We start from the raw sequence: 12,459 nt of genomic DNA on the forward strand, positions 1-12,459 counted from the left end.
ATCGGGTTGTTCTACACTTACAAATACAAATCTGGCTGCCTTTAGTGGGTATTGTGTCTCAGCATTCCCTTCTGTGTGCCAATTGGATTGCATTTACACCGTCTTTTCTAAAGCCTTCAACAAAGTTTCACATATAGTGCTGATCGACAAGCTCGCTTGCCTGAGTTTTCATTCGACTTTTCTACAATGGCTTAAATCCTATTTGAATCGAAGTTAGTGCGTTGACACACTCGATGATGTTCAATCTGAACATTTTTTTTTCGCCGTTTATTCTGTTTATGAATGACATTAGTTCTTGCTTGTCATTCGTCAACTTTCTATTACATCCAGTCGTTACGAATACTGCAGATATGATGTAACTCCAATCCGAACTAGATGAATTATATATTGGTGCTTGAGCTCACATCTTTCCTCAAATATTAAAAAATGCGTCGATGTTTCCTTTTCTAAACCACGCAGCTAATTAAAAACTCAGAATAGCTTAACTATTGCAATCGATTCAAGAATTTAAGGATCTTGGCCTTATTTTTAATATTAATCGCTCGACAAAAGCAGGTCAGTATTATCTTTAGCTTTTATTTTTTGCATTATACAAGGAGCTCATGACTGTCAGTCACTTTTAGAAATAATCATTTTAATGTTTAATATACACGTAATGCACCTATTGGAAGTGCTATTTGCGAATTTCACCATATGATATTCTGAATACGATGTCCTAATTTAAATTTAATTGTACTTGTTATAATATATGGCACGGTTTTTGGATAAAATATCACATTAGCCAAATATATTAATTTATTAAATTGAAATTAAATTATCAAAAAAATTTGGTTCTTAAACGGTGGAAAGAGTATTTTTATGATCTATATAATTTTGAACAAGCTGGAACAGCTATTGGAACAACAGACTCTGAAAATACTGCGGAAAACAGAAGCGATAATAATGATAGTTTGAGCGAGGCAGAACCATCCCTGCAAGAGCAATGTGAAATACTGGACAAAATGAAAAATTGTAAAGCTCCTGGTGAAGCACATGCGGAGCTTTGAAAAACCTTAAAGGTAAGAGGAAACTGCACAAGCTTGTAACAAGAGTGTGGATAGAGTGTCTTCCAACGTCGTGGTTATGGGCCGCTATAAGACAGAAATATCGCAGAACTACCCTACTAAACGTATGATACAAAGTATGCTCCAGACTACTAGCAAAGAGAATCAGCTCGAACCCCAGCAAGTCTTGGGTGAGTATCAATGCGGCTTCAGACCTGCAAGATCTGTAACAGACCAAGGTTTTGTTCTCAAACAGAATCTTTGAAATGTTATGAATACGATATGGACGTTCATATGCAGTTCATAGATATAAGGTAAACCTTTGACAGTATCATTCGAGAAAAATCCCAGAGATATTTACTATGCTTGGAGTCAACAGAAAGACTTACTAGACTTGCAAAGGCATCTTTAACGGACATAAAAGTAAAAGCCACAATTCAGCAGGAATACAGCGAAATATAATAGTTAACAGTAGTAACGGATTGAGGCAGGGTGACAGTAATTTTTAAGTTAACATATGTCGACACGCATGTCGACGCAATTAAAACCACTCCACCTCCGGAAACGTACTAAATCGGTCAGGTTTAACAATTGCCTATGCGGACGACATCGCCTCTCTTCCTCGAAATAAGCGCTGCCTTAACGAAAACATAGAGACAACAGCAGGGAGAGTTGAGCTTTTGTCAACCTAACATTAAGTCAATCCACTTTTGAAGGTGCTGGTAAGTTCAAGTATTTGGGCGTCCGTCCTAACCACAAACGACAATAGCACAGAGAGTGCATTCAGGACCGAATAAGTGCTGCAAATAATCTTATTTGGCCATATGCACCTATTTCAATCGAAGATACTTTCTGGGACTTACAGATTTAGTTTATACCACATGTGCTGAAAAATTCCGGGCCTAACACTAGATGGAACTAGCTTTATTGCAATCACCTCTTTCTCAGTTAGTTTTATAGCATTCACCTCTTTTTCAGTTAGTACTAACCTTAAAACAACAGCTCTTAAAATTTCATGATATTCTATTAATTAGTTCGTGAGTTATTCTGCTAAGAGTGACGCTACTTTTGTTATTTTCAAAACAATTAATTTCACACTGCTTAATTATGGGAAATAATACCGTTCAAGCAAAGCAATGGCTTGAAAAGTGTCATGGGGATTCCGCTTCAGCAGATCCAACAATAAAACGATGGTTTGCTAACTTCAAACCTGGTCGTAGAGACACCGATGACGCACAACGCAGTGTACACCCAAATGAGGCGGTACGAGGGATGCCTTTTATATGTCGGGATTTGGCAACCCTGGTGTTGCAATCTGGCAACTGACAGCTGTATCGCAAAGTTTGACATTTTTTGGCTTTTACGTACTCAGAACGTTTTGAAATACCAGCGCTATTTATGTTGTTTACAGTAACTTAAAAGACTCATCTCGGACAAAAATGGAATTAAATCGTGAACATTTTCGTGCGATTATTTCTTACAACAACGACTTAATACATTTTTTGGCGATGAAGCTCCATCAAGGACCAGTGTTTATCGATGGTATGGTGAGTTCAATCGTGGTCGTAGTTCACTCCAAGACGAATTTCGTGAAGGTCGTCCAAAATCAGTTGTTGTTCCGAAAACCATTGATGCTGTGCGCGAACTGATATTGCAAGATCGTCATGTGACCTATCGTGAGATTGAGACAATCTTAGGCATTAGTGGGATCAGGATACATTCAATATTGCATAAACATTTGACTGTCAAAAAAATTTGTTCTCGATGGATCCCACACAATTTGTCAATCGCTCAAAAAAGGCTCGTGACGATTGGTCGAAGGAAATGTTCAAAAAATACGATCGAGGGGCTTCGAAACACGTCTATGACATCGTGACAGGTGATGAATCATGGATTTACGCGTATGAGCCCGAAAGTAAACAGCAGTCGACTGTATGGGTGTTTCAAGATGAGCCAAATCCAACAAAAGTTGTTCGCTCACGAAGCACTTCCAAGCAAATGGTCGTCTGTTTTTTCGGAAAAACTGGACATGTCACAACCGTACCACTAGAACAACGCAGAACAGTAAATTCTGAGTGGTACACAACCATTTGTTTGTCAGTTGTGTTCCAAGAAATTAGGAAAACCAATCGCCAAAGACGGATCACTCTTCACCAGGACAATGCGAGCTCTCACACATCGACTCAAACAACTGCATTTTTGAGCACCCAAAACATCGAATTAATGGGTCGTCCGCCGTATAGTCCTGACTTGGCACCGAACGACTTCTTTTTATTCCCGTACTTAAAAAACAAACTGAGAGGTCAACGTTTTTCGACACCTGAAGAAGCGGTTGCGGCATCAGAATGCATGTTTTGGAGGTACCTCATTCAGAGTGGCAAAAGTGCTTCAACAATTGGTTCAAACACATGCAAAAGTGTATAGATTTTCATGGAGAATATTTTGAAAAACAATAAAGTGATTTTCGATGATTAAAATTTGTTTTTGTTCTCTAATCCCGACACATAAAAGGCAGCCCTCGTAATACCAGAAAACATCAAAGAAACTACAAAATCGTTTTGAATGATAAAAAGAGAAGTTGCGTGAGTTAGCTGATATCGTAAAGATATCAAAACAACGCATTGGCTTTATATTGCATGAGCATTTGACTATGGGAAAGCTCTGTTCAAAGTGTCGCGTTTGTTCACTGTTGACCAAAAAACAAGAACGGTTTGATGATTCCGAGAAGTGTTTGGCCTTGTATAAACGTAATAAACAGGAATTTTTGCATCGATATGTGACAATAAATCAAACATGGATCGACATATGAGTGGCCAGCAACTGATAAACCTTGTCCAAAGCGCCCGGAAGCACAACAATCCGCTGAAAAGGTTATGGCTTCAGTGTTTTGGGATGTGCATGGATTAATATTCATCGACTACCTGGAGAAAGAAAATACCATCAACAGTGAATTTTATATAGCGTTATTAGAATGTTTTAGGGCAAAGAAACGGACGCATAGGATAAAGAAAAAAATTTGGTTTCATTAAAACAACACACCATGTCACAAATCAATCAAAACAATGGCAAAACTACATAAGTTGATCTTCAAATTGCACCCACATCCACCATATTCAGCAACTACTGGCTGCTCGCAGACCTAAAAACAAATGCTCGCCGGTTAGAAATTTCGCTCGAATGAAACGATTATCTCTGAAACTGAAGCCTATTTTAAGGCAAAAGTTAAATCGTTCTACAAGAATAAAGCTAATTTTGAACAAAACAAAAACTTGTTTTCTTTATTAGGCCCGGGACTTTTCAGCCCATGTGTTATTATACAAAACTGTAGTGAAACCCATTGCTACATATGGCTCGGAAGTGTGGTCCATGGCAGCGAAGACGACCTCTCAGTGTCTTTGAGCGAAATATACTCAGCAGGGTGTATGACCCCAGGCTAAACGAAAGATATGATTACATAATAGAAACCAACGAAAGGGACTCCAATTTATGCGTGGCGAGGACATTGTCAAATTCATCAAAGCGCAAAGGCTAAGATGGATTGGACAAGTTCTAAAAATGGAAGGCACGCGTGCTCAAAACCTAATAATGCAGCAAAAACCTATGCCAACGAGAAGTAAAGTTCGCCCGCGCAGGCGACTAATGAACTGCGATTAGAAAAGAATCTGAGTAGATGAGCTTTCATTTACATGACACTCTGCACCATTAACCATAACTCAACACCAAATAACCGTTCTATGAAAAGAGCTTTGGCCTGTAAATCCTTGCTTGAAATATCTTTTCTTTATCTTTTAAAATTGTATGCCAATTTTTAAAAGCCATTAACCACCTCATTTGTGTAAGCGCGCAAGGGTGCATATACATTCGTTTATACATATGTATGTATGGCTAAGTATGTAATAACTGTCAACCATATCTTCCATGCTCTACGTATGAACATTCAATCATGCGAGCTCACCACCTCGTCTGCCCAAAAAGCAACCAGAAATTTTTTGACGCGCTCTCGCAAGCTAAAGTTCTGTTTCTATTACAAGCGGATGCCTTAAAACGTCATATTCATGCAACTTGGACTATTCGATTACGTTTGTACGTAAGCGTGTTTGTATGTATACACACACAGACATGCATGTATACATGGATAAACTTCAAATTGTGTGTAATTATGGAGAAAGCTTTTTAACACACCTACGTAAACGCTTTTGAGCTTTTTCGAAGTCTCGACTATCGCCAAAACAAATAAGGAATAAATATTACAAAAATAACGCTGGAGAGTGGAAGAAGTGGAAGAAGCGCACTTAACAATTGATTTGCTATATATCTGTTTCTCTACATGTTGAATGCCAAAAACATATACTATACATAGTTCAATTAAAGTTCAAGGTCATCTCTAGGCGCATATATACTCCAGCTATTGCATGCACATACATCTCAGGGAAATAGGTGCATACATACATACATACACATCCATATGTATGTGCATCAGGTTAATTGGAAACAAAGCAACAGAAAACGATCGGAAGCTTCCATTTACATTTTCTAATGCAACAGTACTGAGTAGCAGCAAAAACCACAACAGCTATTCAAATATAAATACACCAATGAACACGAACACCTGTTGGGAATCAATTATATGAATGTAGGTGCATAATAACATATTAAAAATTAGTATTAACTAACCCATTTTTCCAAGCGCACTCTGGGCATGGAAAATCAAATGATTGAAAAATGTGTCTTAATTGCAGTCGCCCTCAGCAAGCAGTGACAAAGCTCTGAATGCTTTCCTGCTATCAGAAAACTTATAAAAATCAACTGTCGTTCGGAGACGGCTCAAAACTACTAGGTTGTTTAGTAAGTTTTCCGGTTCGTTAATAAAAACACAATTTTATGGTTTGAAATACATTTTATTATTCAGTATAGTCTCCCTGAACATCAATACACGTGTTCCAACGAGACTCCAATTTATGAATTCCATCCCTGAAGTCAGAACATGGAAGGACTGCAAAATACGCTTCCACAGCTGTTAAGACCTCAAAAACACTTTCCACGTATGATTTCTTTTCGGTCCGGAAAAAGATGGAAATCACTAGGGGCCAAATCTGGTTAATACGGTGGATGCTCCCCCAATTTGATTTTTAATTCATGGATTTCAGCCATTTTCAAAATGGTCTTGTGACACGGTGTATTATCCTAATGAAGAAGTTTTTTTTTGTTTTGCAAACTGGGGGTTTTTTCAGAAAATTCCTTTCGCATCCTAAAAAATTGATACCAACAGCTTCTTGACCGCTCTAAATGTTGCTGAGAAAGTCGCATGCGAATGCGGTTTTGTTCCATTGTTAGCGAATGGGGCACCCATTGTGCACACAGCTTTCTGAAGCCCAATACTTCAGTCAAAATATTGCTTACACTGCCCAATGAGATGCCTGGGGCTTTTACTAAATATCTTTCAGTCACTCGACGATTTTCCTATTCGATATCCTGTATGTTTTCTGCGATCTCTGGAGTTGTTGCTGTTTTTGGACATCCTTAACGTGGATCATCTTCAAGGCTGTGGTCGTATTTCAGCAACCCATCTTTCTACCAAACTAATTGATGGCGAAAACTTCTTATACACTTTGAACATTCCTTCATAAAGCAAAGAATGCTTCTTCTTCTTCTTAATTGGCGCTATAACCGCTTACGCGATTTTGGCCGAGTTTAACAAAGCGCGCCAGTCGTTTCCTTCTCGTGCTAACCGGCGCCAGTTGGACACACCAAGTGAAGCTAAGTCCTCTACCTGATCTTTCCAACGCAGAGGAGGCCGCCCTCTTCCTCTGCTACCACCAGCTGGTACCGCATCGAATACTTTCAAAGCCGGAGCATTTGTATCCATTCGGACGACATGACCCAGCCAACGTAGCCGCTGGATCTTTATTCGCTGCGCTATGTCTATGTTGTCGCATAGCTCATACAGCTCATCGTTCCATCGTCTACGATATTCGCCGTTGCCAACGTGCAAAGGTCCAAAAATCTTACGCAGAATCTTTCTCTCGAACACTCCAAGCGTCGCTTCATGGGATGTTGTCATCGTCCAAGCTTCTGCGCCATACGTTAGGACGGGCATGATGAGAGTCTTGTAGAGTGTTAGTTTTGTTCGTCGAGAGAGGACTTTACTGCTCAGTTGCCTACTTAGTCCAAAGTAGCACTTGTTGGCAAGAGAGATTCTAGAATGCTTACAAAAATAAAAATTCAATAACTGCACGATACTTCATTTTTCACCGTAGCCGAATAGGTTGGTGCGTGACTACCATTCGAAATTCACAGAGAGAACGTAGGTTCGAATCTCAGTGAAACACCAAAATTAAGAAAAACAGTTTTCTAATAGCGGTCGCCCCTCGGCAGGCAATGGCAAACCTCCGAGTGTATTTCTGCCAAAAAGCTCTTCATAAAAATATGTGGCGTTCGGAGTCGGCTTGAAACTCTAGGTTTCCCCATTTGTGGAACAACTTCAAGACGCACGCCACAAATAGGAGGAAGAGCTCGGCCAAACACCCAGAATGGGTGTACGCGCCAATTATGTATATATGTATATGTGCAATTCAAATTTGCCAAGAAAGTGTTGGATACGCTACTCAAGCAAGGCGAAGAAAGACGAACAACAAGCTGTTTCAGTAGCGGCAGTCAGAGCTAAATAATATAAACGCCCTGGGACGAGTCTGATCACACCGAACTTCCCGACAAGTGCTGTATTGAACATGAAACTATGTTCCAGAGGAGGTCGACTCTGACGTACCGACGATAATTGCAGACGCTTGAGTTAAGACTCACACCCATATCCTACGCAGATAAGATTCTCATGCTCACGACATTATCGCACCAAGTGCTTCTGGTTAGCCTAAACTCTCCTTGACCTAGAAAACATAGAGAGCTGTAGGCTCTAGATTCATAAGTTATGCATTTTACGTAAATTGAGAGCCGTGAGGGAATCATACTGCCTTTTAATTTATTCACCTATTTTGAATTATTATTCCTCCAAATATACTATACAAAATAAAGATAAAACAAATAAATAACCAAAACAAAACATTGCAAACGTGGACGATCGAAAATATAGCTGCAATCGTGATCACGTGCTAAATAAGTCCCGATTCACACACAGACACATATGGAAGCGAGACACTGGAAATTCTCTTTTGGTTTCTCATTCGTTGCTTTTGACGATTATTTCTTTAGCATCTTTTGCCATTTCTCTCATTCGTGCAGCCGTAATTTTTGTGATTTTTATAAAGAGCAGAAAATAATTCGTTTATTGTACTTTACTATTACATATTTGAATCAAAGAGGCGAAACGTATGCAGAAGCTGTAAACAATAACCGCCCAACTGGTTAGGAAATACTACAATCCGCGAAAATCTAAGCGTAGAACGCGTCAAACTGGATTGATAATAAATAAATACTTTGTTTCTTTATTTACATATACATGTACATTAGGGCAGGTCGATTTAAAAATCGCTCATTGCTCTGTGAAAATCGTATTCTAGGGATCAAAATAAGAAACTTTGCCGAAGGAACCATACCTCTAAAACGAATTCTGATGTCCCACAATTTGGGTCGAACGAAAAATCCCACTTTGACCCCTTTAGAGTCACGTGACACACCCCCTGGAACTCCCCTGGGGGGGTTCCCCATACAATCATTTCAAAATATCACCATTGTTGGCCTTTACATGAGAAAAGAAACTAAAAAGTTCGACCCAAATTGGGGGACATCAGTATTCGTTTTAGAGGTATGGTTCCTTGGGCAAAGTTTCTTATTTTGATCCCTAGAATATGATTTTCACAGAGCAATGGACGATTTTTTTCCTCCCCACAAATCGACCCGGCCTAATATACATATATATAAATTTGTGTACTTGAATAAAAAACCAGAAACATTAAATTAAAAATCCTTCAAGTATAAATAATTAACTTAAAATTCACGGAATTAATGGATTTAAATGCAGTATCACTTTTTTGGCGCTAGAGTATTTGGAAATGGAAATAATGTATTCTATGTACATCAACATGAAGACGCACAAAACGTGTCGCCTGCACAGGAAATAAAAACCATTCTCACCGTCGGACCTTCCACGTACAAAATGTTTCCCTTTCAAATGCTTTCCTATGTAAATCGGGACTAACAATTTCTAGGTTTCTATAAAAACTAAGTAGGACTAAGTCTTGGCTAAAGTCGGCCACAAACAGGGCACAATTCCCGCGATTTCTTGCAGATCGCAGAAAATCCGTCGTGTATGGCGAGGTGCGGGCACAAATCTCAAGTAATTGAAAATTTTCATTTAACTGAGATTTGGTGCTAGTTTGTGGATTTTCTCATTTTTTACTGATTGTCGTCGATAAAAGAGTAAGCGGAAAAACGACAAGTGTTAATAAAAACATTGCATACTCCTCTGGAGCACTCATTTCCATATTTTCTAACAACTTAATATGAGAACGATTACTCCTATTTTGCATTTTGGGTCAATATCTTGCATAAAAAGCCACCAAAGTGGCATATTCTCCTCAGCAAACGGTAGCATCACTCTTTGAAGTGCGTCCTTCTAAATAAATTGTTTTCATTTTATTGCGTGACTGTTTTTTTTTTTTTGTGAATCGCGGTGGGAGCTCTGGTTCTTATAACATTTGACATTTTGCCCAATATCATTTCCAAATAAATTTATTTTTGTTTCATCGCACCAATGTATGTTATACCATTTTTTCATACCCTCTCGTTCACACAATCACTTGTGATCTTGAACAATACTTTTCCACTATCCTAAATTTGCTTGTTTCAACGCAGGAACTTTACGAGCTATTCTGCCTGGTAGGTTTATGTTGTGCAATCATTTTTGCTTGCAATAGCTTTTGCTTGACTCAAAACGATTCCTCTTGACAAAACTCAAAATTAAATTATGAGTGGTGTAAGTCGTTTTCTTTTTGCCACTACGTCGTTCTGTGAATTGTAAAACACAATTTTTTGGACAGTCCAAGAGACTTAGTACTTCCATTCCCCAAATGTGTAATGCTGCGCTCGACCCATCTTTGAAAGAAATAACTGGTATTTAACACGTTGGCTTCCTGGAAGGGAAATCATACTACGAGTTATCTCGTACTACCTAAAACTACCACTTTTTATGTAGCTACGAGTAAAACCATATTATAATAGTGTTAGTATCGATAAATGGCTTCTGGGAAAAGAAAATAATTTTGGGTTTGGCTTCCGTGAGCTTTTTTTTTTATTAAAAAAAATTCATTCAATATAATGCAAAAATTCATTCAATATAATGGAAAAATTAACTCAAATACAAGAAATAAAGTAATATATTATTGTTTGTAGAAGTTTTTAAAACACTTTTCCACACAAAGGGCTGGCTTCTCTGGACAGGCTGGACAGAAGTAACGCGTTTCTCGGCGTTTTTTTTTCTTGGGTACATACACGACATGGCTTTGTCGGACGCTGTTTTTTTCCGTTGGTGGTAAACACTCTAAATAATGGAGCTCTTTAGATCTATTTTTTTTTAAACTGGTTGAAAATCTCCAATCAACGCCAAGACGAATTCTTCTCTGAACTTTCTCAGTTTTATTTTAGATGAAGTTACTTTTTGGTAAATTCTGGGAGCATTTTGTATATATACAGGGTGGCTGATGAATTTTGCTACATTAAGAAACTGAAATAACTTTTTTTTTTTAGTATATGGAATTCATTTATTTTTTTTTCAGGTTGAAGGTCATTAAATTTTATTAAATGTAGCTTAACTAGTTTTAAAAATAATTGAATTTAAATGCCCCCATGCTCGTTGACACAAGTGCGGCATCTTAGTAAAAAGTTGTTCATTGCTGCTTTGAGAGTTGCGACAGGAATAGCCGCAATTGTTGCCCGAATGGATTGTTTTAGTTCATCCAAATTTGTTGGTTTTGTTTTATAAACTTCTTGTTTACATAAGCACCTGACTGCAGTAAGGTCAGGCGACCTGGGGGGCCAACGAAATTCGGAGTTTCTTGAAATCAGTTTATTGGGAAATTTTCGTCGCAACTCTGTCATAACAGTCTGGGCTATGTGAGACGTTGCCCCATCTTGTTGAAACCACACAGAGTTGAAAGGAATTCTCTTTGGGCGTAGTTCTGGATAGAAAAATTCTTTCAGCATTTTCAAATAATGGTCTCCAGTAACCGTAACGGTGTGACCATTTTCTTCAAAAAAAGAAGAGGATGCAATTCCGTCTCGTGGAGTATCTGTGGGTTAGAAGTACTCCATATTCGACAATTTTGTTTGTTCACATTGCCGTTTAAATCGAAATGGGCCTCATCAGACATGAAAAGGCAGTTTAACATGTTTTGGTCTTCTTCCACCATTTGCAGGATCTTCTGGCAAAATTCCAAGCGAACCGGCAAGTCTGCCGCATTCAGTTTGTTAACCATTTGAATTTTGTAGGTCTAATAAGTCTAAATCTTTGTGCATTATTGTTTGCAAAGACTGTCGGCTGACACCAAGTTGAGCAGATAAGCTTCTTGTTGAACCCCTTGGATTGCTTTGTATAGCTGCAGCTACAGCAGCGATCGTTTCCTCCGTCCGAACTGGTGGGTTTCGATGATAAGGCCTTCTTGCGACTGTTCCTTGCTCAGCAAAATTATTCACCAGTCTCATTATGGTCCATCTGCTCGGGGGATCGCCGCCAAACATCCGTCTGTACTCTCTCTGTACCAAAACTACGGACTCCAGTGCGTGATAGCGGCGGACTATCCAAATTCTTGTTTGCGTGTCCCAGTTATCCATTTTAATAAATTTTAAAGATCAATCTGCAAATTAAAACAAAAATGAACAGATAACTTAAAAAGAAAAAAAGTTATTCAATTTTTTTTTGGTAGCGGCTTTCATCAGCCACCCTGTATCTCTATAATATGAAGTGAAACCTTTTTGTGCCATCTAATAGTCTTCCTTAGAGATGATCTGATCGGTCAATGCCAGACATTCCATTATTGTAATCTCGAATTATATTCGCTTTCATAGAAATTCTTCCATTGCGATTGGGCATCTCTACCATTTCAATAGCGTGCATGTTTGAAATGGAAAGGACTTCTCGTTTGTCTTTCCATTTGCATACAGTAACAGGACCATGTCTGCCAAAAACACTACCCTCTTTTTAGTTTATGATTTACCACATCTTTGGGGTTTCTTTTTCTGTTACTTCGTAGGGTTCCACACACATAAGTTTTTCGTGTATATAACAGTTTTGTAAGACTAACTGAATTATAAAAATTATCCATGTAAAGCGCGTAGCCTTTATCGAGATAGTCCTCAAGTAAATGGAAAACAACGTCAGCAGTGTGACCTACATTATGAGTAGTTTCCTCAGATTTTCCGCGGTAAATTTTTATTTTTATTACAAGACCGTCGGACTCACATAGTT

The sequence above is a fragment of the Anastrepha obliqua genome, chromosome 3, assembly GCF_027943255.1.
Source record: "Anastrepha obliqua isolate idAnaObli1 chromosome 3, idAnaObli1_1.0, whole genome shotgun sequence".
Classification (NCBI taxonomy): Eukaryota; Metazoa; Arthropoda; class Insecta; order Diptera; family Tephritidae; genus Anastrepha; species Anastrepha obliqua.